This window comes from Mercurialis annua, linkage group LG1-X, assembly GCF_937616625.2.
Source record: "Mercurialis annua linkage group LG1-X, ddMerAnnu1.2, whole genome shotgun sequence".
Taxonomy (NCBI): domain Eukaryota; kingdom Viridiplantae; phylum Streptophyta; class Magnoliopsida; order Malpighiales; family Euphorbiaceae; genus Mercurialis; species Mercurialis annua.
The window spans coordinates 44,917,505-44,944,327 of record NC_065570.1 but is presented as its reverse complement, the minus strand read 5'-3'; the positions used below and the strand labels follow the sequence as shown (position 1 = coordinate 44,944,327).

The 26,823-nt window shown below is 32.9% G+C and overlaps 1 non-coding gene across 1 annotated transcript; it reads right to left on the bottom strand.

The window, feature by feature from the left end:
* Nucleotides 1-12,526: 12,526 nt before the first annotated feature.
* Nucleotides 12,527-12,598, bottom strand: TRNAT-UGU (transfer RNA threonine (anticodon UGU)). Its single transcript has one exon. It is a non-coding gene; the product is annotated as a tRNA-Thr (tRNA).
* Nucleotides 12,599-26,823: the final 14,225 nt, after the last annotated feature.

Sequence of the window (26,823 nt, the reverse complement as noted above, 5' to 3'; positions counted from 1 at the left end):
CACTTCTTCAACTTATTTTTGGTCCTTAACTTTTGCTTAACAGCGAGCAGGCAATAAAACTGTGTCTGGGTACATAACCTGGACTCCAAATTGTTCTCCACCAAGCAACACTATTATTATGAGTTCTAAAGTGATTTCAAGAAGAATTGATTGATAAGATATATTTATTATTCAGCTTCTAAGTAAGACAAGAAATCAGACATATTGTGATGAAAAAATTCATCACATGAGAATCAAATTTTGTCTTAAATTGACAAATTATGTTTGTCGTGTAGTTCGTCAAAAGAACTCCGACTCAATAACTTTGTTATAACAAAATAATAATTCGTCAAAACAACTTCGTTTCAAAAAATTTGTTATAACAAAATAATAATTCGTCACCATAAATAACCTATTCTGATAAAAGTTTTTTGTCATATTAAATAAGTATTATGACGATCAATTATGTTATACTTAATAATTTTTTTGTCATAAATGGAATCATTTTGTTTACATTCGATAAACAGTGCTCAGAAACCTTTGCCATAAGTGGAATCATTTTGTTTATATTCGTAAGCAGCCTTCAAAAACTATTGCCATGCACTTTGTGCTGCACCTGTCATAGCTTGAGGCTCACCAAGAGAAGCGGCCATAGCCAACATCATTTGGGACTATCGGTCTAGAGTCGCTTCCCAGAAATTTTAATCTCACAAATACGATGATTGTTTTGTCTTTTGAAAAAGACATTATGATCTTTTCTTTTTTGATTTTTAACCTTTGCCTTTTCCATAAATACAATACTGTTGATCCACCTTACTCACCCTTTTTTTTACGTTCTTCTATTGCAACCAAACCTCATATCATATGCTTCCCTCTTAAATCCCAACTGAATTTCATAATCCTTTCTTCTGTTAAACAAATTATCTTCAGATTGCTTAAACGATCACCAATATTGCAGCGGTCATGCTCATCATGAGCCATGAATTTGGAGGTGCGCTTATTGTAACAATTGTAAACCTTGTTTTGAAAGAGTCCATGAATTGCTACCACCACTGATTTTGCATCTTGTTCGAATCTACCATTCCTACCACCGATTTCATCTTTGTTTGATTTCCCCAAATTTCTGTAAAACCCTAATATTTCCCTTTCTTACTAGAAGTTGATGGATGTGAACGCTCCGATTTCCCTATTATTTGTGAGTCTTGTTTCAGTGACAACCATTCGGGGGGAGAATGCCTAGTCAACGGGCAAGTTTTGAGTGAGCAAGTAAACTACTTTGGGGGCCAAAGGCAAGCGAATGATGCTTATTCTAACCCCTACAGCCCCGGGTGGAGGAATCACCCAAATTTTGGATGAAGGAACAATGAAGGCCAAGGCAATGCTCAAGCGCCTCAACAAGCGGGACCAAACTTCCAATGTGGGAATAGGCCTCCACAACAACAACAAGGTAACTACAACAACAACCAAAACCAAGGGAACAACTATGGTGGTAGACCTTAACACCCTCCCGATTTTCAACAACAACGGAGTCCGGATGAGGGAAGCTTGCTTGCTAAGGTGCTTGAGAGGTTTGATAGGATGGAACTTGAGGCCAAGCAAAGAGAGCTTGATGCTAGACAAAGGGAGAGGAACCAAGCCGCCACTAATCAAATGCTTGAAACTCAAATCTCCCAACTTGCTATAAATCTTCAAGGGAGACCTCAAGGGGGATTGTCCTCCACTACGGAAAACAATCCTAGAGAGCATGTGAAAGCCATCAAAGTTGTGGAACTAGAAAGCGGTAGAGTCCTTGATGTTGATCATGACAAGGATCTTAAGAAGTCAAATGGCAAGAGCCCTATAATTGACGATGATGAGCATACTGGAGTGGAAGACATTTCTAGTTCTAGAAAGGATGTGTCAAGTCCAAGTGAGGAGGTAGTAGTTGAAGTTGAGGAGCCATATGTGAGACCACCTTCGCCTCCTCCTTTTGTGCCTAAAGTTTCATTCCCAAGCCGGTTAAGAAAAGCTCCGGACAATGAAAAGTTTCATAAGTTTCTTGAAATATTCAAGAAACTTCAAATCAACTTAGGCCTAGCAGATGCTTTGAGAGAGATGCCCTAATACGCTAAGTTCTTGAAAGACATAATTATGAACAAGTGAAGTTAGGAACAAGGCGGAACAATTACTCCAACGGAAAGTTGTAGTTCTATTATGCAAAACAATCTACCGTCCAAGCTATAAGATACAGGGAGTTTCACAATTCCTTGATTAATTGGCACTTCTACTTCTCTTAATTGTCTTTGTGATTTAGGTGCAAGCATAAATCTAATGCCGTTGTGTCTTTTCAGGGAAATATGTGGAAACCAACCGATAAAACAAACTTTCATGATGCTTCAATTGGCCGACCACTCGCTCAAGAGACCGCATGGAGTTGCGGAAGACGTGCTAGTAAGAGTGGGCACGTTCATCTTTCCGGTGGACTTTGTTGTGCTTGATTATGCGGTCGACAAGCATTGCCCCATGATTCTTGGGCGTCCTTTTCTAAATACGGGGCGAGCATTGGTTGATGTTAATGCGGGGAAGATAACATTAAGAATGAATGATAAGAGCATGGAGTTTGACATCAAGCATGGCAAAAGCAAGTGTGAGGAGGAGAAATGCATAAGGATTGATAATATTGAGCCCACATTGCATGTGCCTGTAAAGGAGGTTCCTAAGAAAGAACCTGAAGTTGTGTGTGCAAAAATCAAGACAACACCTCATGTCAAGTCACGCAAGGGAAAACCAAGACGTTGGGCATCATGGAAGTTGAAGCTCAACGGGATAGCAACCGCAAGCAAGAGACAAATATGCACGGAAGTTGCTGCTCTTGGTGAGTACGTCCAAGTTCAAACCTCTCAAGCACATTTACATGCGGGGAAGTTGATTTCTAACCGGAGCGGGCCGTTTAAAACACGGTGCAAATTGGATGATGATTTGATTGAGTTGGAGGAGGGCAATGGAGATGTTTTTAAGGTGCTTGGAGAATGGTGCAAACCATATCCTAGAGTGTTGATCAATGAAAGTTGCGAGCAAGTCACTCTTTTTGATCCTCCATGATTTTTAGGATCGCTAGTCGAGCTTTCGACTCTAAACAATCGCACTTGGGAGGCAATCCCAAGAGGTTCGTGTTTAATGCTTTGATTTAGTTTTCAGTTCATTTCATTTTTAGTAGTTTTGATGTTTAATTTCCATATTTTTGTTCAAGATAACGCCGGTATGCTTTGGTTGTGGTGTGTAGAAGAAAAGCGAAAAGACAAAAATCAGATTCTTTCTTCTATGCATTGTACAATCCGTGTAACCTGGGATAAGTTGGAATGAACGGATTGTGCATCACAAAAAGTGGAAGTAGATTGCTTTCCCACATTTTTGCACGGATCGTGCATCCATCAGACCAGGCATTGCACGATTCGTGCAACTCAGCTAAGGGGGAGGATTGATTTTTTCTGATTGATCTTCAAATACAACACATGGATTGATATGTTGGTGTCATTCTAAGAGCTTCAATACTCAAGGCGGAGTGCACTATCCACCACCTTATCCATCTCAAACTCCATCCCCCGAACTTCCGGCGTTCGACTATACAAGATTTGCATTTGTCTAACTCAACTCATACAATTTTGTTTTTATATTTCTTACTTAGGGACTAAGTTAGAAATAATGTGAAGAGGGTTAGTCAATTGTATGTCGTTTAGTTGAAATTTATCTCGTTTTATGCTTTAGTTTGTTTGTTTGTTGTTTTAGTGGTTTAGTTGTCGAGTCACCTCCGCTAAATCTTTGTTTTAAGCTTGTTAGTGAATGAAATGGATGTTGTGATTGTTGGCGAATTTTGAAAATTTATCAACTCTTGACATCTCTCGATCAATAATGGCATGAATGCGTTTTCTAGTTTAGACAACTTCTAATTATGCTTGCTTAATGAAATGCTTTCGTTTGACATGTTTGAAGGGAATTGGGTGAAAATGTTCTTTGGTGAAAACAATTGTGAGCATGATAGTTGGTTTTGAGATATGGATTCATGATGTGCAAATCTTGTGTCATTTGTGAACAAAAGTGGGCATGATTGGCATGAGAACATAGGAATTAATAAGTGCATAACACCATATTCTTTTCTAAAAATGTTGAGCCATAATTGCAATTCTTGTGTATTGTGTAGTTATATTCCTAGAATTTGCTCGGTGTCCATTTAAGACTATATAGTTGAGTGTCGATTGCTTAATGAGTATGGCATTAGGATCACCATTTTTTCTTAAGACCACTTAAAAAGCCTACCCTTACCACTAGATCACCTCTTGAGCCTTAAACCATTTTCTTGAATTTCCAACACATTTTAACACACCATGCTTTCAACAATTTACCCCTTTAAAATACCCCAAAAATGTGACTTGAATGACTCATAATAATTAAGCAGTTTGTCTTGCTTGAAGAATAGGAAAAACATGAACAAAAAAAGTAAACTTATGCCTTAAGAAAAGAAAGAAAGGCAAAAGAAAGAAAGAAAAAAGAAAGATCAAGAAAAATAGAAGGAACAAAGAAAAAGAGCAAAAAGAAAAGTTGAATAATAGGCATGAAAATGAAGAAGAAGTTCAATTGTGCAAGAAAATCCCAAGTTAGACAAATAGTGTGATCAGTGATATAGTTGTCAAGTCAATTTTTGTAGCCAAATTATCCCTCTTTACCTACCCCCTTAACCCCTAGCCAAGTTACAACCCGAATAAAAGCCCATATGATAGTGATTGATTACCGAACTATGTAGTGGAGAATCGGACTAAGAGCAAGGCTATGGTGAATTATCGTATACTTGAGCCTAATTTTGTGCACCCCAAACACTTGTGTGTTAGAGTGAATCTTCTGAGAATTAATATGCTTTTATTGATGTCTATGTTTACTATGCCATGATTGCCCTTTTATCAATTGACCAAGTCATGCATGTCCCATAGATGATCTTAGTGACTTGATTTGTTCAACAAGAACCTTAAGCCAATGCAAGTGTAGTGTAATTGCCATTGAAGTTTGTCATTGTAATTACATTCATCTTTTGTTTGCATTATTAGCGGTTGTTGATATTAGACGATTGCATTTGAGTCATTGATGATTGGGAGTTCGTTTGTTGATGCTTGTTCAAGATCGCCATGATTAGTTAACGTCGTATCTTGCTTTAGTTCATTTCTTGCTTGGGGACAAGTAAAGATTTAGTGTGAGGAGGTTTGATAGGAGTAAAATACTCCTATATTCTAGAGTGTTTTTGATGCGCTTTAACGTCTTTTGTTATGCATTTTGAGGTGTATTTATATCTTACTTGTGTGCTTAAGCGTTTCAGGATAACAGAGCGTTATGGGGCGTCTTTGGTGTTAAAAGAGGAAGAATCAAGGAAAGCGAGCAAGAAGCAAGCAAGGGAACAAAAGAATTGAAGAATTCATGGAGCCAAGGCATTGCACGGATCGTGCATCACCTTGCACGAATCGTGCACCTTCAAGAAAGGAAACAGAATACTTCGAAGGATTGTTGCACGGATCGTGCACTCTTGATTAAGTAGACTTGCACAATTCGTGCAAAAGCATAACTCTGGATTTCGAAAATCTGAAGAAAAGGACAAGGCTTTTGCACACTTCCTCTTTTGGCCCAACACTCATTTTGTAGGGTGTTTTTATTTTCCTTTTTAAGAACACTATAAGTACCATTTTATGTTTCAAATTAGGGTATGCAGCAATTCCTTATCAATTATTGTCTCTAGTTGTTGCCTCTTTTTAGCTTAGTATCATCTTAGGGATTAATTCCATAGCTTCCACCATTGATGGTGCTTTTGAAGCTTTTATTATTTGTAAGAACAAAGCTCTTATTTAATGCAAATTATTGATTACTCTTCATTATCTTATGGTTTATTGTTTCCATTTTACTTAAGGTAACTTTTCTCTACTTTTTAATGTTTAGTTATTTGCTTATTGCTTGTGTTGATAACTTAGCCATGTGTGGCTAAGCCCCCCTGTTGAGGGGTTGGTATGATAGCCTAGGGTTATATGATTGGTTGGTTTATGGTGTTGTTTACTCATGTTTCACTTCTATTGCTTATTGCTTGTTTAAAATTAGCTACCCTAATCATGTTTAGAGTGTGATTAATGCACCGAGAGGTGGTTGATTAGATTGACTAATAGGATTGAAAACCTAGGTTTTAGAGCACCACGAGAGTGAGCTTGGTATTGATTAAGTGATTAGTTAGCGGTTTTATTGTTCTTTGAGACTCGAGAGAGCGGGAATGGCGCATTAGACTTCACTCGACCCTTGAAATACTTTAAAAAGTGACCAACCATGACCTAGGTGTGATTACCAATCCGTTGACGTTTACTTTTATTGATTTAAACCGTTGTTAATTAGTTGTTAAATTAGTTGTTAATTGCAATTTAGCGTTTAGTTGAATTCTTAGTCGGTTAATTGATACTTGAAACAAACTCCTTTTCGTTGCTTTCCGAATTGGATTTCACAATCAATTTCACTCACTTTAAACCTCTAGTCCTTCTGGATTCGACCTCGACTTGTCGAGTACTACGAGTTGGCTTTTTGCTAACAGTCTTAGATTGTGTCTCTTTACTGCTTTCATATGTGTTTAATTTCCACCAAATTATTCTGTGAACTGCATAAATATTGATAAGCCAAGTACACATGTTTCGGTAGAATATCCACGAACCCGGTCTTTTGGTCTGACGTACGATAACCTCACCTATAAGCGAGTGAGGTTATACAGTCGGTAGAAAAGGTATTTCCTAGCTTATATGTATACATATATATTAAAGAAAATAATTTTTTAATAAGACGGTGGGTTAGTCCTATATAAGGACCATGTCCTTAAATATACATATAGGTAAAATTTATAATTTTCTCTCTTTTCTTATTTTAATTTCTTAGTTAATTATGAATATAAATACCTAATTCTTTAATTTTTCCTAACCCTTATACTCTTAATTTCTTCAATCCAATTTTATATAAAATTAGAAAGTATATATCTAGACTTTCAAAACCATCGAAGTGGGTCGATCGAACATTGAGGTGCTTGAAGTTTTCTTTGAGATTTTACGGAATGATTGTGCCCAAGGATATCGGAAACATCACTAAAGTAATGTTTGCGAATTTAAATCGTTGGTTTGATGAATTTGTGAGTTACGATAGGAAACGCTTGGTGCAGGTTGTCGTACCGATATGTCGTTCGTTGCCAGGATAATTACGGCTGTTAATTGCAAATCATTTGAGGATGAAATTATGTAAATAGACTATAATTATTGAGTTATGTCAGACCGAGTACTTCTCTATGAGGTGCTCCAGTTCTGTTTGTCAAGAACAAGAATGGTTCCTTTCGGCTGTGTATTCACTACCGGCAATTGAATAAGGTTACCATCAAGAATAGATATCCTCTTCCTCGCATTGACGACTTGTTTGATTAGTTGCAGGGTGCGAAGTGCTTCTTCAAGATTGACTTGAGATCCGGATATCATCAACTTCGGATTTGGGATATCGACGTGCTTAAGACTACTTTCACAACGCGTTATGGGCATTTCGAGTTTCTAGTCATGTCGTTTGGGTTGACTAACGCACCAACAGCGTTTATGGACATGATGAATCGGGTTTTCAAGCCGTTTTTGGATCAGTTTTGTTATTGTCTTCATTGATGACATTTTGATTTACTCTCGGAGTGAGGAGGGGCATGCTTACCACTTGAGGACGATCTTACAGACTTTGCGTGAGCATCAGTTGTATGCTAAGTTCTCAAAGAGTGAGTTTTGTCTGGATCAGATTACCTTCTTAGGACACGTGGTGTCGCAGGATGGGATCAAGGTTGATCCGAAGAAGATTGAGACAGTGATAAATTGGCAGAGACCGAGGTTAGTTACCGAGATTAGGAGTTTGCTTAGGTTAGCTGGCTACTACCGTCGATTCGTGCAGGATTTCTCTCGGATATCTGCACCTTTGACTAAACTGAAACAGAAGGGTGTGAAGTTTGAGTGGTCCGACAAGTGTGAGGTGAGTTTCGAGAAGCTGAAGGAGATTTTGAAAAACCCTAGCCGACTTTTCTCTAACAAGAACGGTCTGAAACATTACATCCTTCATTCCTCTTTCATTCGTTTCGATTCTGGTAAGTTTCTTACGCTAGTTTTCTTAATCTTACTCGATATCGCTTTTGTCGTTTCTAACTCATATCCTCGTCATTTAGCATCAAACAGAAGCGGGTTTTGCTTATTATGTTTATGTTCTCCGTCATCCATCATTCTTGTGCCTTGCAATCGAATTTGGTACGTAAAAGCTTCCGTTCCTATGTCGTTCGAATTGCCGTACTTTATGCTTTGATGCTGCTGTCCTTTTTGTTCCTTACTGCCTTCGAATCGGTTTCTTATGGCATGAATCTTGTGTTTTTTAGACTTCATCGCACGTATTGTCCAAGTTATTTTATCGCGGAATCGTCTAGTTTTATTGCTTCGAACAGTACGTCAAACTCATGTGTTGCCGTGGTTATTTTGGCTCCCGTAGATGATTCCTCTTTTAGGGCTGATATTGTTCTTGAAGATTGTTATCTGTTATTATTTTGAGATTCTGATTAATTTACTTACGTTATCTCGTAATTTGATTACAAGCTTCTGGGCATTATAATTTGCTTTGGATTAAGTTATGCCATTAACTGATACTCACTACAAGAAATACTAGAATTATCAGCAAACATTTTTGCTGCTAATAGTGCTAAAATTGTTACTGTTAACATATAGCAACACAAAAATTGTTGCATGTTGCTGCTAATAAAACGTTGCCATAAGTAATTGGTAAAAAAATTAGTTATAAAATACTGCTATAACTTAACTAATGGCAGCAACTTTCAAATTTAATGATGCAAAAGGTTTTTTAGCAGCAAAAAAAAATTACTTGCAAAAGAATTTGTTGCCAAATACAGAATTCCTTGTAGTGTGAGTTCTTATTCATTTAAATTGTTTCTTTAAAGGGTTAAGTTAGTCTTTAAAATTTATTGAAGTTTTAGAAGGTGTTTGGTTGATATTGATTTAAGTTTGGTTTGCATGAATGGCTTTGATGTGACTGTTCATATCCTCTTGTTTGAATTATTAACACTTGGTTGACAGCATAATTGAGTTGGGTATTATCATACTTTAACGAAACTGAACTTTAATATCGATTTGGTTATTAATTAACAACGGCTTAATCTTTTGATATGGTATTGTGTTTTGAATATTATATAAGTGGCTAATTATAAATTTAGCTTTAAAGCGTTCTTGACTTAATGAGTTAAGTAATTAAATATTTTATCAAAGTATTTTAGATATATAAACTCGGGTTTATAGTTTGATAAAACTTTTAGGTTGGGTTAGACCTTGGTCGCCCAACAAGTGGGAAGAATCTTGTTAGTTTTGATAATTCGGCTGACTCACTGATACGGATTTAACTTGGTTTATTTTAAGTTGCTTTCCGAATCATTCGAATCATGTTTTGAAATGGAAACTTATATGTTTTCTATTCAATAAACTTGAGTCGTGGTTATACATTTGCTTGCTGTTGTTTGTGCTAGTTTTATATGGGTTCTAGTACTCTCTAGAGTTATGGTCTGTTTTTAATTATTATTTTATACCTTATCTACACATGTCGACTGTTCGTACTTCAGAGGAAACCAGAGTTAGGTTGCTTGCTCGGATTTCACGTGGATTGCAAGCAGTGAGTTTATATCTATATTTACCGCTTTATTAAGTAAATGTATATTTTGTATGTATATATTGTATAAACAGCTTTCGAACTGTTTGTTTCTGCATTGTGGATTTTATTTGGAACGCGCTACTCGATGGGCATCATCGGGCCTGCGTGCACACCGGTAATGATTATATGGTATTGAGGTAGGTTTGAGATACGTCTCGCCTTAGTGAGGACGTCGGTGGAAGATACGTCTCCTGAGACTCACTAGTTTATTAAGTGACAGTCGGAGATCGGTTATTGGGATACGTCTCACTGACACGACAAATGGATTTATATTGTGGATTAGGGTTTCAGTGATTATCCACAATGAAATAATGTTTTATAAACGTTTTAAAGATTTTTCAACTTAATAAATGTAAATGGTTATATAAAATCTACTCAGTAATCTTGACCCCGTTGTTTTCCCAAATTATCCAGGTTTATGATTTAAGCGTTAGTCGATCTCCGTTTCTTCATTTTTCGTAGGTTCTTTTTACTTTTCAGAATAAATGGTCAAACTATTTTAAATTCTTAGACCGTAGTAGTATCAAATTATTTATGTCTTAGTTTTATACCCTTTGTTTTAGACTTACGTTTTGTTGGAGTGGTCCAACTGTTATTCTATTTCTTTTGGCATGTTTACAATGTTTATGGTTTACATTAAGGTCAAATGTCGTAAAAAGACCAAACTTTTCACAAAAATTTCACAAAAGTCCTAACCTTTCAATTTTGTCGATTTTGGTCAAAAACAGATTATTTGGTTTCAATTGTGGCCAACTCTCAATTTGATTTCAATTTTGCCTACGTGGCGCTAACAAGGCATGCCACACATGTGTCATCATGGCAAACACTAGGTAAAATGTTCATTTAAGTTCTTAGAGTTTTTTTAAAAAACATTTACACCCTCAAATTTTAAATTGTTTCAAATTATATATTAAACCAAATTAAATATTCCATGCCGTCGTTCGATGTAACTATTTTTCCGACAATTCTTTTTAGTCAAACTACTCAACCGAAAACCGCTATATACCGCCACTACCTTTTTCCGGTCACTATTACCCACCCATCGCCGAAAAACAAATAAATTTTAATTAAATAATTTTTAATTTTTTTTTTATAAATAGGATCCGGTGAATAGACCCACCGGCTGGTGGATCTGTTCACCGGAGAACAGGTCTTGCAGGACCAGTTCATGGATAATATTTTTAAAACTGAAGCGTATTTTTAAAAATTAATAGTTTTCTATAAATGGTCTTATGGTTTTTCTTAAATTTTATTAACCGAATAGTATAAATTATTGATTCATGGACTGTTAGAACTTTTTAAGAATGAGACAAGAAGAAACATAAGTTAGAAATACTCGGAAAAAAAAACGGTTCATTACTAAAAAAATAATTTATTTTTTTAAACTTTTTTGAAATCATCAATTTTACTATATCATTTTGATTTTCATTATAGTTATTTTTTTAATCAAAGTTTTTCTGCTAAAAGATAGTTTAAATATGTTTTTCATATTTGATAAATAGTTTTAATAATTCCTTAATATTTTAAATTAAAAATTTATAATCCAAAAATTAATTAAATTATTTGAAATACATTTTTCAAATTTTATATTCAAATTTATCGAATGACATTTTTTTGGATTAACAATTTGTAGTGTTAAATTTGAAATATAATATTTAAATAATAATTAATTCTATATTTTATAATTTTTTTTGAAAGTAGATATTAGAAACTTATAAAGAAATGATTTTTTTTAGTGCAAATTACTCTAAAATACCTCATATTTATCATAATTCACAGTTTGATATCCCTTGTTTGAAAATCAACCGATTTGGTACCTCAGTTTTAATTTTGTAAACTATAAGGCCCTTCTGTTAAATATAGGTACTCAATCGTTAACGGAATAAAATGTGAGGTACCAAATAGTTTACAAATGAGGTACCTAATCGTTTACATAATTGAAACTGAGGTAACAAATCGTTTGAAAATAAATTTCAAATTATTAACGTAACTAACAGAAGGGCCTGATAGTTTACACAATCAAAACTGAGATACCAAATCGTTTGATTTTCAAACAAGAGGTAACAAACTGTGAATTATGACAAATATGAGGTACCTTAGAGTAATTTGCTTTTTTTTTTATTGTGCTCAAATGAAAAACTTAACTAAATGTTTTTATGTACAAAACTGATCCGAATTCTATAATTTTTATATTATATTAAAGCCAAACATTTTTATATTCAAAACTGATTGAGATTGTAAGAAATTATTTGTGTTTTTCATATAAAAACAAACTTGACGGTTCGGTGGGTTTGAATATTGATCTTTTGGTTTTATTGTTCCAGTTCAATTTTTTGGTTTTATGGTTCTATTGTTCCAGTTCAAATTAATTTTTTTGGTTTTATTAATCAACTTATTGAAATTTTAAGGAGTTATTAGTATAAACAAAGGAAGCACCAACTGTAAAAAGTTTTAACTCAGAGAAGAATCAAGTCAAGAACCAAAGAAATGAAAATCTAGAACTATAGAATTTGCCATTGTGAAAATTTGGGTTATTCTGTTAACCGAATAACACTGAACAAAAATATTGTATTGGTTTATTTACGGTTCGGTTTCAATCTTATTCGGTTTTAGTTCGATTATAAAAAATTAATTTTGATTTCAGTTATTTTTGCTTATAAATAGTCCAATGCACACCTGACACCTCTAAGTTAAGATGATGATTTCATATGTTTGAAATAGAAATATTTTTTGATTGATTAGCAAAAAGAGGATCGGTAGTTATAAATGAAAAGTAATGTTGAAAAAATGCCCTCACGCAGGATCGAACTACGGACCTTCAGTTTACAAGACTGACGCTCTACCACTGAGCTATAAGGGCTTCTCATGTCGCAGATGGAAACACAAATTGATATTTATATTGACAGAATGACTCTATCCTAAATACTGTTTCTCCCTTGATTAATTGCTTTGATAAATAATATACAGGTTCTTTTAAAATTGGCTAATTCTATTATTAAATCGATATTTTTAAAAGTTTTCATATAATGTCATCATCTTTTATATTTTCTCAAATCTATAATCTGTTTAAATTCAAAGCATGAAAATATGTGATACATTTGAAATTTTTCTAAAAGATTGTTTTAAAAATGAGAAAACAATTATATAAAGGTGGTGATTTAATATGTAATTAACTCTTATAGTAGTTTTCTGTCACATTATTTTTCATTACCCTAACCAGCAAAATAACGCTGAATTTTAAACTAGTCATAGATTTAAAAATATTGAAAGATGGAAATTTTATATGACATCTTTTAAAAATTGTTATTAAAATAAAAAAAATTGTAAAGATGATAATTTAATATAAAATTATCCATTAAAATTTAGCAATTTTTCTGTAGTTATTTTACAGTATTCTTTTTTCAATGTTGCATATCATAAGTGTTAATTAGTTTAGGATTCTATTAGCACTGAATATTTGTATTAGCATTAATAGTTAAAGTAGTGTATTTTAGATAGTATTTAAATAAGTTATTTTTAATAACACATGAAAGTTACTTTTTGATTTATAATTTTAGGGTCAATGACATAAAAGTTCACCAACTTTACACGTTTTCTCATTTAAATCATGTAGTTTAAATTTTCTCATTTTCATGCACGAACTACCACTTTTTCTCAAATTTATGCACGGTGCTGAGGTGTCACGACTCCATTGGTGTAATTCGCTGAGGTGGAGGTCATTTTACACCAATGAATAAGTGTCACCTCAGCGCCGTGCATGAATTTGAAAAAAAATGGTAGTTCGTGCATAAAAATGAGAAAATTTAAACTGCGTGATTAAAATGAAAAAACGTGTAAAGTTCGCGATTTTTTTTGACATTAACCCATAATTTTTTTGACATTAACCTATCGATAAAAAATTCATTTAAGTTCTTAACTTTTTTTAAAAGAACCTTTATATCCTCAAATTTTAAATTTTTTCAACTTAATTTTTAAAATACTTACTAATTTCATATTTAAGATTTTTTTTATACATTTTTACCCTCTTCTTCATTTAAATATCTATAAATAAATAAAATTATAAATTAAAACAAATTAAATATTCCGTCTCCGCCGTTCGATGGAACTTTTTTTATGACAATTTTTTTTATAAAATTTCTAACCCAATCAACACTCACCCATACGCCACCCCAAACTTACCGGACACCACCTCTGCAATCTCGATAGAAAAGAAATTTCGACCCAAATTTAAAAAAATTATTAAAATAAAAAATATTTTAATCTAATTTAATTAAATTTTAAAAATTTATAAAAATATTTTCAGGCCATTTCTACCCGCCGCCGCCGAGGCCGGAATATTTTTTCCGGCCACCATTCTTCCATTGGAAGAACAGATATGTTCTTCCATTTGGAAGAGCAGCTGTTGTTCTTCCATTTGGAAAAGCAGCAGCTGCTCTTCCATTAGAAGAACAGGCTGTTGTTCTTCCATTAATGGAAGAATAACGGTTGGAAAAAAAATCCGGCCTTGGTGACGGTAGGTGTAAATGTCGGAAAACGGCGGTGGTGTGTCGGAGTTGATGAAAAAATTGTAAAATAATATTACATCAAATGTAAAAAAAAATTAATTATTAATTTTCTTTTTGAACGAGTGGCCTGAAAATGGTGTGGCGGTGAGTGGCGTTTTTTGGTTGAGTATTTTGATTAAAAAAATTGTCGGAAAAAAAAGTTCTATCGGACGGCGAGAGCGGAATATTTAATTTAGTTTAATTTATAATTTTATTTTATTTATAGATAATTAAATGAAGAAGAGGGTGAAATTTTGTAAAAAAAAATGTTAAATATAAAATTGGTAATTATTTAAAAAATTAAGTTGAAAAAAAATAAAGTTTGAGGGCGTAAATGTTCTTTTAAAAAAATCTAAGAACTGAAATACACTTTTTACCTATGATTTGCCATAGTGGCATGTCTTTTCAGCGCCACGTAGGCGCCACGGAGGCAAAATTGAAATCCAATTGAGGGTTGGACAAAATTGAAATCAAATAATCGATTTCTGGACAAATTGGATAAAATTGAAAGGTTTGAACTTTTATGAAAAAATCACGAAAAGTTTGGCCTTTTTGGTTATTTGGCCTTTCATTTATAAAAAGTTTATTCTATATATTTATTACCTTCTTAATAATTGTTTAATAAGAACACATATAATTTAATATAAATTTTAATTAATTTAATATTTTTTTGCTTAAAGTATATTAAAGTAAACTAAATAAATAATAATAATCGATTGTGTATACAAATAATTCAAAGTTGATGTGAGATTCCTATGAGGCTGATAATAAATTATAACAACTAATTTTTCAATATATGTTTAGTTTATTATTATTTTTATAAAGTCATTTTTAATATTATAGTTCTTCATTTGATTCTCTCTCCACAATTACCCAAAAAATAAACTATGGAAAGTGAGTGCACATGTTTGAAAATTTAAGTGATAATTTACCCTCTTAACTTCTATGCAATGAATAATTAATATATAAGTTACTTTTTGGACAAATTTGTCGCGAACTTGATAAATTATGAGCAATTCATCCCATTTGGACAAATTAGTTTATAAGTTGAGGGAGCAAATTGCCAATTTATATAACAATTAGCTCACTAGTTGATGGAGTAAATTGTCAAGATGGAATTAATTGCTCATAAACAACAAATTTGTGATTAATTTGCTCACAAAATTAATTTAATATTAATTACGCATTGCTTATAAGTTGAAGGGGCAAATTGCATGTTTGAATCATTGTACTATTATCTTGCCGAGTAAAAAGTTTTGTTGTATATCGAGCCTTATGAACAAGACTTTGTCTGCATGTGAAGGCTTGGCCCAATGGCCAAGTCCTGCTATTGCGCTTGAGGTCGGGGGTTCGAACAACGTACTTTTTCAGGCCGTGGTTTATCTGATCTAAATTTTAAAGGGTTTTTTACACAAATCCCCTAAAAATGCTATGGTGTTTCACTTTTCCCTCACCATTTTGATTTTGGCAAAAATCTCTCAAAAAAAATAAAAAGTTTACAAAAATCCCTCATAACCCAAAATAAAAAAAAATGAGACAATATTGTCCTTGATATTTGTCAACATTTCATTGGTCTATGTTTGAATCAATCAAATGATGACACGTGGCAAATGTGGATTTGGTTAGACAAACTAACCAACCGCCACCGACCAATTTTCGGTCCGACCGGCCGGACCACCGCGGTAAACGCCGGTCAACGGGCAATCAACTATAGTGGTGATATTTTAAAAGAATTAAATAAAATATAAATTTGCTGTTAGTAGGAATAGAACCCATGACCTCTCATTCTTTGTCCATGTGTCTAACCATCAAGGCAAGACATGTTTGTTGTCTTTATTTACTCTTTTATATATATACATATACTCTTTAATAATGTATAAGAAAGCATTTAAACTAAATATAAACATATTAAAATGGTTGATTATAAATAATATATTATTATAAAATACTAATAAAATATTACGCTTGTTAAAATTTAAATTAATTTATTCTAATTAAATTAATACTAGTGTAAATTAAATATTAACTTAAAGTAAATTAAGTTAAAATAAATTTATAAATTAATGTATTAGAAACACAATTAACTTAATGTCAACTCGATATAAACTCAAAATAAATTATATAAGTTAATTTAGTTGATATTAAGTTAGTTTTTAAAATTATAATAAATTACTAAAAAAATTGCTTCAAATTGACATGTAACCTTCATCAAGTTTACATTGAGTTGACATTAGGTTCACATCGAGTTGACATTAGGTTCACATTGAGTTTACATTGAGTTGATATTAAGTTACATTTCAAAATTAAAATAATTTACTTTTTCAGATTGACATTAAATTTATATTGAGTTGACATTAGGTTTGCATTGCATTGACATGATATTTACACTGAGTTGACATTAGGATTACATTGAATTGACATTACGTTTACATTGAGTTGACATTGAGTCGTCATTAAGTTGATATTAAGTCGACGTTGAGTTAATATTAAGTTAATTTTTAAAATTATAATAATTTACTAAAACATTTACTTTGAATTGACATGTAGTTTACATCAATTTTACATTGAGTTGATATTAGATTTACATTCACTTGACATTGAGTCGACATTGAGTTGATATTAAATTTAATTTATATTAAGTTTACATTTAGTTGATATTAGGTTTATATTGAGTTGACATTGAGTCATCATTGAGTTTACATTGATTCGACGTTGAGTTGACATTATATTTATATTGGGTGGACACTGAATCATCATTGAATTTACATTGATTTGACGTTAAGTTGACATTAATTTACAAAAATAGTTGCAAAAAATCTTAAATAATTTACTTTCAATATACAATTAGTTTATTTTTAAAAGTATGAATTATAAAAAAATAATTTTACTATTATAATAAAAAATAATTTCATTTAAAATTTATAATTATTTATCAAAATATTTACTTTGAGTTGATATTTAGTGAACATTAAATTTACATTAAGTTGACATAAATTTATATTAAGTTCACATTAAGTTTACTTTGAGTTTATATTGAGTTGACATTGAGTTCATATTAAGTTTATATTAAGTTTATATTAAGTTGACATTGAGTCATCATTGAGTTTACATTGATTCGACGTTGAGTTGACATTAGGTTTATATTGGGTTGACACTGAGTCATCATTGAGTTTACATTGATTCGACGTTGAGTTGACATTAAATTTACATAAATCATTGCGAAAAATCTTAAATAATATACTTTCATTCTACAATTAGTTTATTTTTAAAAGTATGAATTATAAAAAAATAATTTTACTATTATAATAAAAAAAAATTCATTTAAAATTTATAATTATTTATCAAAATATTTACTTTGAGTTGATATTTAGTGAACATTAAATTTACATTAAGTTGACATAAATTTATATTAAGTTTACTTTGAGTTTATATTAAGTTGACATTGAGTTCATATTAAGTTTATATTCAGTTCATTTATTTTAAATTTACTTTCGACTCATGTCAATAAAATTTTAGATAGTTTGCTTTTAAATTACTATTACTTTATTTGTCATTTTATAAATTATTTTTAATAGTATAAATAATAAAGTTAACATTAAGTTGTCATTGAGTTGACATTAAATCGTTATTAGGTTTATATTGAATTTTTGCCCACCATGGCGGGTCCCACCACCACGTATCCGACCACGACCACCTCGGATTTGACCAACAAACCATTATATTTTTTAATTTTAACAAGTGAAATATCTTACTAGTCTTACTCATGTATTAATAAAGAGTGTAAAATATAAATATATGTATATTTATATTTTTACTGTGTAAATATTTATTAAATAAATTAAATTAGACTTATTTAATAGTAACTTTAATTTAAACTGATTTTTAGTTTATATTTAATTTATACTATAAAAATAATTTCATTCTAATAAATTTATAATCAGATGTATATAATATATATATACATTATAGAGCAAATGTTTATAGCAATAAGTCTTTGCCTTAATGGCAAAGCACTTGGTCATTCTTGTAAGAGGTCAAGGGTTCAAATTCCCTTAACCCCAATATTATGTTTTATTTAATTTTTAATTATTAAACAAGTATTGGTCCAACCATTAAAAATGGTCAGACCACCAACCATTGGTGGTCCGATCGGCGTTCACCAGCATTGGTCTGACCGTTGACCGCGGTGGTCCGGCCGTTGACCGGCGTTGACCGCGGTGGTCCGGCCGTTGACCGCGGTGGTCCGGCCGTTGATCGGCGTTGACCGCGGTGGTCCGGCCGTTGACCGGCGTTGACCGCGGTGGTCCGACTGTTGGCCGGCTAATAACGGTCTGACCGGTGGTGATTCGGTTAGAATTGGCCGGTTTATGTAAAATGAGGAGAAATTATTAGGTGTAATGAAAACACAATAGGTAAAATACACCATAGGGATAAAATAGTAATCACAACTATTAAAAGGTAGGGATGAAAAGAATCTTTTAAAATTGAGGGATTTTTGCAAAAAAAAAAAAAGTTGGGTGATTTATACAAACTTTTGAGTTTTTGGATGATTTGGTGTAATTTTCTCAATTTTAAAAATACAAGCTAACTCCGCTAATTTCTGTTAACAATTAACATAGTATAAATTTCTATCTTCTGATAAAAAAAATCAAGGCTTTGTTTATGTTGTTATACAAACAAAAAGCAGGAAGTGTGCTGCTGAGACATTCAAATTAGGAACCAATCCAGTTGTAAGATTAATGAGCTTCATTTCTATTAGAAGAAAAGTTAAAAAATTTCTCTCTTAAAAAGAGACTCGTGTTATTGATTTTTCTAATTCAATTTGTGAAAGCGTAAGATATGGACACCAACGAAAAACAAGAAGAGTCACTTTGCATTAAATTAATTGCAGAGAGCAATTACGACATTTAATTCCGTTTTGAAAAAATAACTTATAAGTTAAGAGAATAAATTAGCAATTAAGAGGATAATTAGTTTATAAATTGAGAAAGTAAAATATCAAAAAAAGATCAATTAATCGTAATTACTAAGTTCATTAATAATTTGTCAACAAAATTAATTTATTTGTTAATTGCTTCGTAATATATTGCATTGAGAACTTTTTCGGCCCAGGATTTTTGTTTTAATTTTATTAAAGATAATAATGTAAAAGACGGAAGAAATAGTGAGATTGAGATGAATAAAGAGGACGAAATTAATTGTGAGAGAATAAACAAATTTGTCTTTTTTAATTTGCCATGTGTCAGCTAATGGTGAAGTAGGTGGTGGATGTAATAATTTTGAGAATTCTACTATAAATGTAAATATAACATTAGTGATTGTAATTTGACCATATAAAAACGTGTTTAGTATAAAAGACTATCATAATTGGCCATTTTTTTATTATTCTCTCTTTATTTTTTTAGTATAACAATTTTATTATAATATATAATGATAACAAGAGGATATAAGAAGAAGGACGAGAGAAGGCAGAAGAAATGTGGTTACTTTTTAGGATTATATATTTAGAATCAGATCACTCATCTGTCTAAATTTGGAGAAAGTAATACCAGTCTTATCGGGAGGCGACTCCATAACAGCTGCGTTAAATTCTATGACTAATAATGGTCTCAAGTTTTAATTAACAACAGTGATGTATTTGCCAAAAAATTTAAGCGCGGGCCTTTCGACCTTCAGCTCATAGTTCGATTAATTATTCTTGCGCATCATTATAATTGAAGATGTCGTTTAATGGAAGAGTCGGAAGTGTGACTATTTAAGTTTTATATGATTTAGAACATCTTTAATAGTCTTTTTTTATAAAAAAAAACATTTTATATAAAAATAATTTTTAATTTTTTTACTTCAACGAACTCTCATATTTATAATTTTTATGTTATTCATATAAATTAAATTAAATCAAATTAATTCATGTTTTATATTGGAAAAATATTTTTATATTATTTAAAAAAAGTAATTTATTTAAAAAAATTAAATTATATTGATGAAATTATAAATAATTATTAATTGTAATTTTGTTTGTTACTCTCTTCATTCCTTATTAAATGACGTTCTACATACAAAATTTTATTCCAATTTGTTTGACGTTCTCTACTATCAACGCACTTTAACAATCCTTTTCTCTATTTTACCCTTATTAGTACATGTTACTCTTGAAACAATTCAAAGCTAATAAATGCTTATATGAGTTATTGCAGGGACAATATATATTTCATATGCATTAATTACATTCCTTAATTTATGTGTACAAGGCTAAAACGTCGATTATTAAGGAATGGAGGGAGTATTTTTTATACTTTTTATTAGTGAGATTACAATAATGCCGTCATTTTAATGACGTGTTATAATATAATTAGCTCAGTACACGGATGACGTGGTAAACTAAATATCTATCTCATATGGCAATAGTTTGTCGGCATTTGTAACTACGCAAGAACGATGTTATCTAAAATTTATTGTCTGACAACATGCACTAGGGCGGGGGATATTAAACTTATTGGGTCATTGAGTTATTCAAGGATTACATAAAGGGTATTAAGATTCGAATCGTTAAAAAAAATCACTATTTTATCAAATTATTTCTCAAAGAGGTCACCGTATCAAAAGAAGGTCATTAAATTTATTACAAATTACAAAACAGCTACTGAGTTATATCCTTTTGTTAAAAAAGGATAATGAATTATACACTTTTTTGTAATTATAACATGTCATGTAGGATAAATGTAAAAAGTTAAGTGTGTTTTGCCTTGAGTGACATCCAGTGAAATAATTTGATAACTTAGTGACCGTTTTTTAACGATTTAAAATTTAGTACCTTTTTTATAATATTGGAATGACTCGGTGATATATAGGGAGTTTAATATCCCTAGGGCGGGACATGGATTGATTAATCGATCAATAGATTTTATATAAATTTTTATGATTAAAATTTAAATTTAAAATTTAAAACGGTTAATCGTCTTTCAAGTTAACTATTACAGCGTTATAAATATACTTTACTAGGCATTTCTCCTTACAATCGCACTATTTAATTATGATATTTTTCATCATATTTGTTTTATTTAAATTTTAAATATATTATATTACATATAGCATCATTAAAACATGCATCAAGAGGGCATGCATCAAGGTTTTGCGACCCAACCTACCTAAAGAGTATAATGTTTGGCTAAGAAAAGTGGAGGTTTGGGTTTTCGGAATATCGAGTGTTTCAACTCCGCAATGCTTGCGAAATAAGGGTAGAAACTTGTTAATGATGAGAACTATTTAGCTGCTAGATTACTAAAAGCTAAATATTTCTCGCGAACTTCTTTTCTCGATGCAAAATTAAGTAAGGGCTCCAGCTACACTTGGAAAATTACACACAGTGCAATTCCTCTATTGGGTAAAGGTATTCGTTGGAAAATTGGAAAGGGAGAAAGAATTTATGTGTTCAAAGACCCTTGGATACCTTGAGATGGGCTATTCCGATCTTACCCGAAGGAAGAAACTGTAGATTTGGATTTTACTATGAAAGATTTGTTGCAGTTGGACTGAACTGGCTGGGATGTCGAGGTGATCAATGCAACTTGTAGAGAATTCGATGCTCGCACTATTTTGAGTATGGCTTGGAGAAATTCTAACTTTAATAATTCTTTGATTTGTCATTACTCTAAAACCGAGCATTTTTTGTTAGATTAGCTTATTTTCTAGCCATAGATGATGAAAGACAAGTGAGTTCTTTGAATGGCCCTTAACTGCTCTATAGCTTGGAACAGTATTTGGAAAAATGAAGACTCCCCCAAAGATCAAGCACTTTTGTTTGGAGATTATTGAGGTTGGGTCTGCCAATGAAAAGCTCTATTTTACACCAAACTAAAGTGGGAGACGGGTTATGTTCTAGGTGTGGAACTAATGAAACGATTGATCATATTTTTAAGAATTGTCTTTGGGTGCGTGGAGTTTGGTTTGCGAGCTGTTTGGGTATGGATATAGGCAGAGGTTCAGATTGCAGCTTCATAAAGTGGGCAGAGTTAAATATTTCTGGACTATGTGTTTAACGATTTTATTGGAGTTTTTAGACAGAAAATGAAAAGAGAACAGTTTTTTGTGGTGGAGTAAAAAGCTTAATATGTTGTATTTACAAAGCTATTTATATCAGTACTAGTCTTACTTGAATTTTCTAGATTTTACATACCATCTAAACTAATCTAGAATACATCATTGGGCTAATAGAGAAACAAAACAAATCAGCCCATGTATCAAAAGCAAAATATTTATATTGACAGCAATACTGTCATTTTTCTATCAATTCTCCTTCTTGACAGAATTGCTGGAAACAAAAAGTAGTTGTCTCAGCTCTTCAAATCTTCCTTTAAGCAAGGCTTTAGTCATTAAATCAGCTAGCTGCACTTTTAAATAGCAATGGACAAGCCGAACCTCTCCTTCTTTCTCCGCTTCTTTAACAAAATGATACTTAATATTGATGTGTTTGGTCTTTCCATGAAAAATTGGGTCCTTAGCAATTGCAACTGCAGATTGGTTGTCACATAGGATAGTAGTAGGCTCAATTTTACTTTAATTCAATTCAACCAACAATTTCCTTATCCAAATTGCTTGGTTAGTGGAATTGGCTGCAACAATATATTCAGCTTCAGTCGTGGATTGTGCTACCATGTCTTGTTTTCTCGAACACCAACTGAATACACCTGAATCAAATGAAAATAGCCTGAGGTGCTTCTTATGTCATCAAGAGAGCTTGACCAGTCATTACTAGTGTAGCCCTTTAGCTTTAGTTTTGTTGTTTTCTTAAAGAAAACACCAAAATCAAATGTCCCTTTTAAATATCTCCGAACTCTTTTAGCAACTCTAAGATGAATTTCACTTGGACTTAGCATAAATCTTGATAAAAGACTTATGGCATAGACTATATCAGGTCTGGTTGCTATCAAATACATCAAGCAACCAATTATGCTTCTATAGAAGGTCTCATCAACCTTCTTGGCTCCATCTTCTTTGCTAAACTTTTCTCCATATGTCAATGAAGTTGATACTGATTTGCAATTGGACATGTTGAATTTCTTCAATATTTCTTTAGCATACTTTGATTCATGAAAACTCCATGTTGAGTTTGTTGTACCTGCATACCAAGAAAATAAGTCATTTCACCAAGATCAGTCATCTCAAAAGAGCTTTGCATCTCGTCCTTAAATTGTTGTATCTGATCAGATCTCTGCGGCCACTAGGAGATCGTCAACATACAACGATATAATCATCAAATCATTAGAAATCTTTTTCACATAGAGAGTAGGTTCATTAATGCTCTTATTGAAGCCTCATTCCAATATATAATCATTAATTCTACTGCACCAGGCCCTTGGGGCTTGCTTTAAGCCATAAAGAGCTTTCTTCAATCGATAAACTTTATCCTCATGCCCGTGAGATATGAATCCTGGAGGCTGTTCGACGTAAATTTTCTTTTGAAGATACCCATTTAGGAAGGCTGATTTAACATCAAGTTGGAAGATTTTCCAACCTTTTTTAGCTTACATAGCTATTAGAAGCCTAATGGTATCAAGCCTTGCTACTGGCGCAAAGGTATCGAAGTAGTCAATTCCAAATTGTTGAGAATAGCCTTTCACGACCAGCCTTGCTTGGTGTTTATTGACTGAAACATCAGCGTTCAATTTTGTTTTGAAAACCCATCGTACACCAATCACTTTATTTTCTTTTGGTCTATCAACAAGTTCCCATGTTTCATTTTTTCCAATCATATGCAGCTCCTCCTACATTGCATCTCTCCAATATTTTGACTTAACAGCAACTTCAAAATATATCCGGCTCCATGACAGCAGCATTGCTTCTTTCATAAATATCACTTAGAGATCTAGTACCTCTGACTGGAACTTCAGTATTGCTGTCTGAAGATGAATCACTTGAGGTTGCATCTTGTTCATTAGGAGCATTATCAAGAATTGGAATCTGACTTGCTGGTTCAATGGCTTCTCTTTTCCAATTCCATGTTGCATCTTCATTGAATTTGACATTTCTGCAAATCATTATCTTCTTCGTCTTGAAATTAAAAATTCTATAACCTTTGCTTTCATTGCTGTAGCCAATAAAGATACCAATTTTAGCTTTTTTTTCTCTAGCTTGTCTCTTTTAATTTCTGGCACAAATGCATAGCAAATGCATCCAAAGACTTTAACTCTGCTCCAAGCTTCAATAAGAGTCATGCCATTTAGTGCTTTTGTAGGCAGCCTGTTCAGTAAATAAACTGAGGTGTTGACAGCCTCAGCCCAAAAAGTTTTGGGAATTTTCTTTTCAAATAACAAACACCTGGACATCTCCATGACTGTTCGATTTTTACGTTCACTAACCCCATTTTGTTAAGGTGAATAAGGCACAGTGAGTTGATGATGAATACCGGCTTCTTCACAAAGCAGTTTAAACTTATCTGAAGTATACTCAGTTCCGTTATCTGATTTAAGCACCTTAATTAAGCTTCCGCTATGGTTTTCAATAAAAGCTTTAAACCTCTAAAACACTTGAAACACTTCAGATTTTTGCTTCAAAAAATACACCCATGTCATTCTTGAAAAATCATCAATAAAAAGCAAAAAGTATCTACTGCCATTCAAGGATGTTGTCCTCATTGAGCCACAAATATCAGTATGGACACGCTGCAATTTTTCAGTGGCTTTCCATGCTGAATTTGTGGGAAATGGCAACTTAGATTGCTTTCCATATTTGACACACTTCACAAACATCATTTTCCAGCATGTAAAACAGGCATATGTTTAATTAAATTCTTGCTTTGCATATATTTTAAGGAGTTAAAGTTGAAGTGGCTAAACCTCTTGTGCCAAAAACGCGTTTCATCAAGAGTGCTAGAGCATGCTTGTAAATCAGAATCTTCCCATTTAATTGGAAAGGTCCTTTTTTGCATTTTGACTGTAATCAGCTCTTTGCCAAATGGATCCTTTATGGTGCATGACTTGCTGCGGAAAAGCAAGTCATAATCTCTCTCGAGCATTTGCCCAACACTCAACAAGTTTTGGTCTATATCTAGCACATATAAGTAGGGGTGTAACCGAGCCGCTCGCGAGCAGCTCGGTGTTCGGCTCGATAAGAGCTCGGTTCATGTTCGTTCGTATTCTAAACGAACCGAGGTCGAACTTGATTTTATGTTCGTTAATATAAACGAGCCGAACATGAACATAGTGGTGTTCGGCTCGTTTATGTTCGCGAACAGCTCGAATAAGAGTTCATGAACAAGCTCATGAACGAGCTCGATTAAGAGTTCGTAAACAAGTTCGTGAACAAACTCGTATATAGTTCACGAACAAGCTCGTTTAAAAACTCGATTAGGTGTTCGCGAACGAATTCATATTTAGATTAATTTGTATAATTATGTTTCTAATTTATTCAACTCATATTCATGAACGAGTTCGATTAGATTGTTTTTAATTTATTCAGCTCATATTCGTGTTTGTTCATTTAAAAGTTCATGTTCGTTCGTTTATCCGCTAAACGAGCGGCTCACGAACGAGCTCGTTTAGTACTTATCGAGTTCGTTCGCGAGCTTGTTCGTGAACGAGCTCGTTTAGTACTTATCGAGCTCGTTCGTGAGCTCGTTCGCGAACTTGTTCATTTAGCGGCTAAACGAACGAACACGAGCTGAACACGAACCGAACATGAACACTATAAAATTTAAACGAACCGAACATGAACACTCTGTTCAAAGCTCGACTGAACATGAACCGAACATGAACACCTTGTTCGCTAAACGAGCCGAACATGAACACTCCAAAGCTCGGCTCGGCTCGGTTCATTTACACCCCTACATATAAGACATCAGGAATGAGTTTTTTACCTGGCTGCGTGCATATCTCTACAGTTCCTCTTCCTTTGACTGCAACAAATTTACCATTCGCAATCTTAACTCGTGATGAATGGCTTTCATCAATTTCTTTGAACAAATTAGCATTGTTAGTCATATGATGAGTACAACGGCTATCGATTAACCATGATTCAAGTGAATTGGCCATGGCATAAGTGGCAACGAAGAGTTGTTCTTCAGATTGCTTTTGTTGTTGTTCATGTTGCTGTTCTGAAAGATGGGCTGATTACCCTTGCTGATTTGTGTTGTTCTTGCAAACTTTGTTTATATGACCAAGATGACTGCATATTATGTATTTTGCCGTTGGTCTCCACCAGCAATAACTCTCTAAATGACTAGTTTTATTTGTTATGAGGGCATGGATGGTATCTTTTTCTTCCTCCATTCCTATTGTTATTGTCCTCTTTTTTCTCTTTTCCTTTTTTTTTCTCCAGAAATCTTATGTCCTCCGGTGCTCACTTACTTTTTATAGTTGTGTTTTGCTTGAAGTGCTCCCTCTGTTATCTCTTCTTGTCGAATGGCTCTCCTCTGCTCGAATTCTTGCAAGGAGTTTACAAGCTCGGTCAAAGATAGTTGAGAAATATCTCTAGATTCTTCTAAAGAATATATCTTAGCTTCAAATCTATCTGGTAAACTAACGAGTACTTTCTCAACAACCTT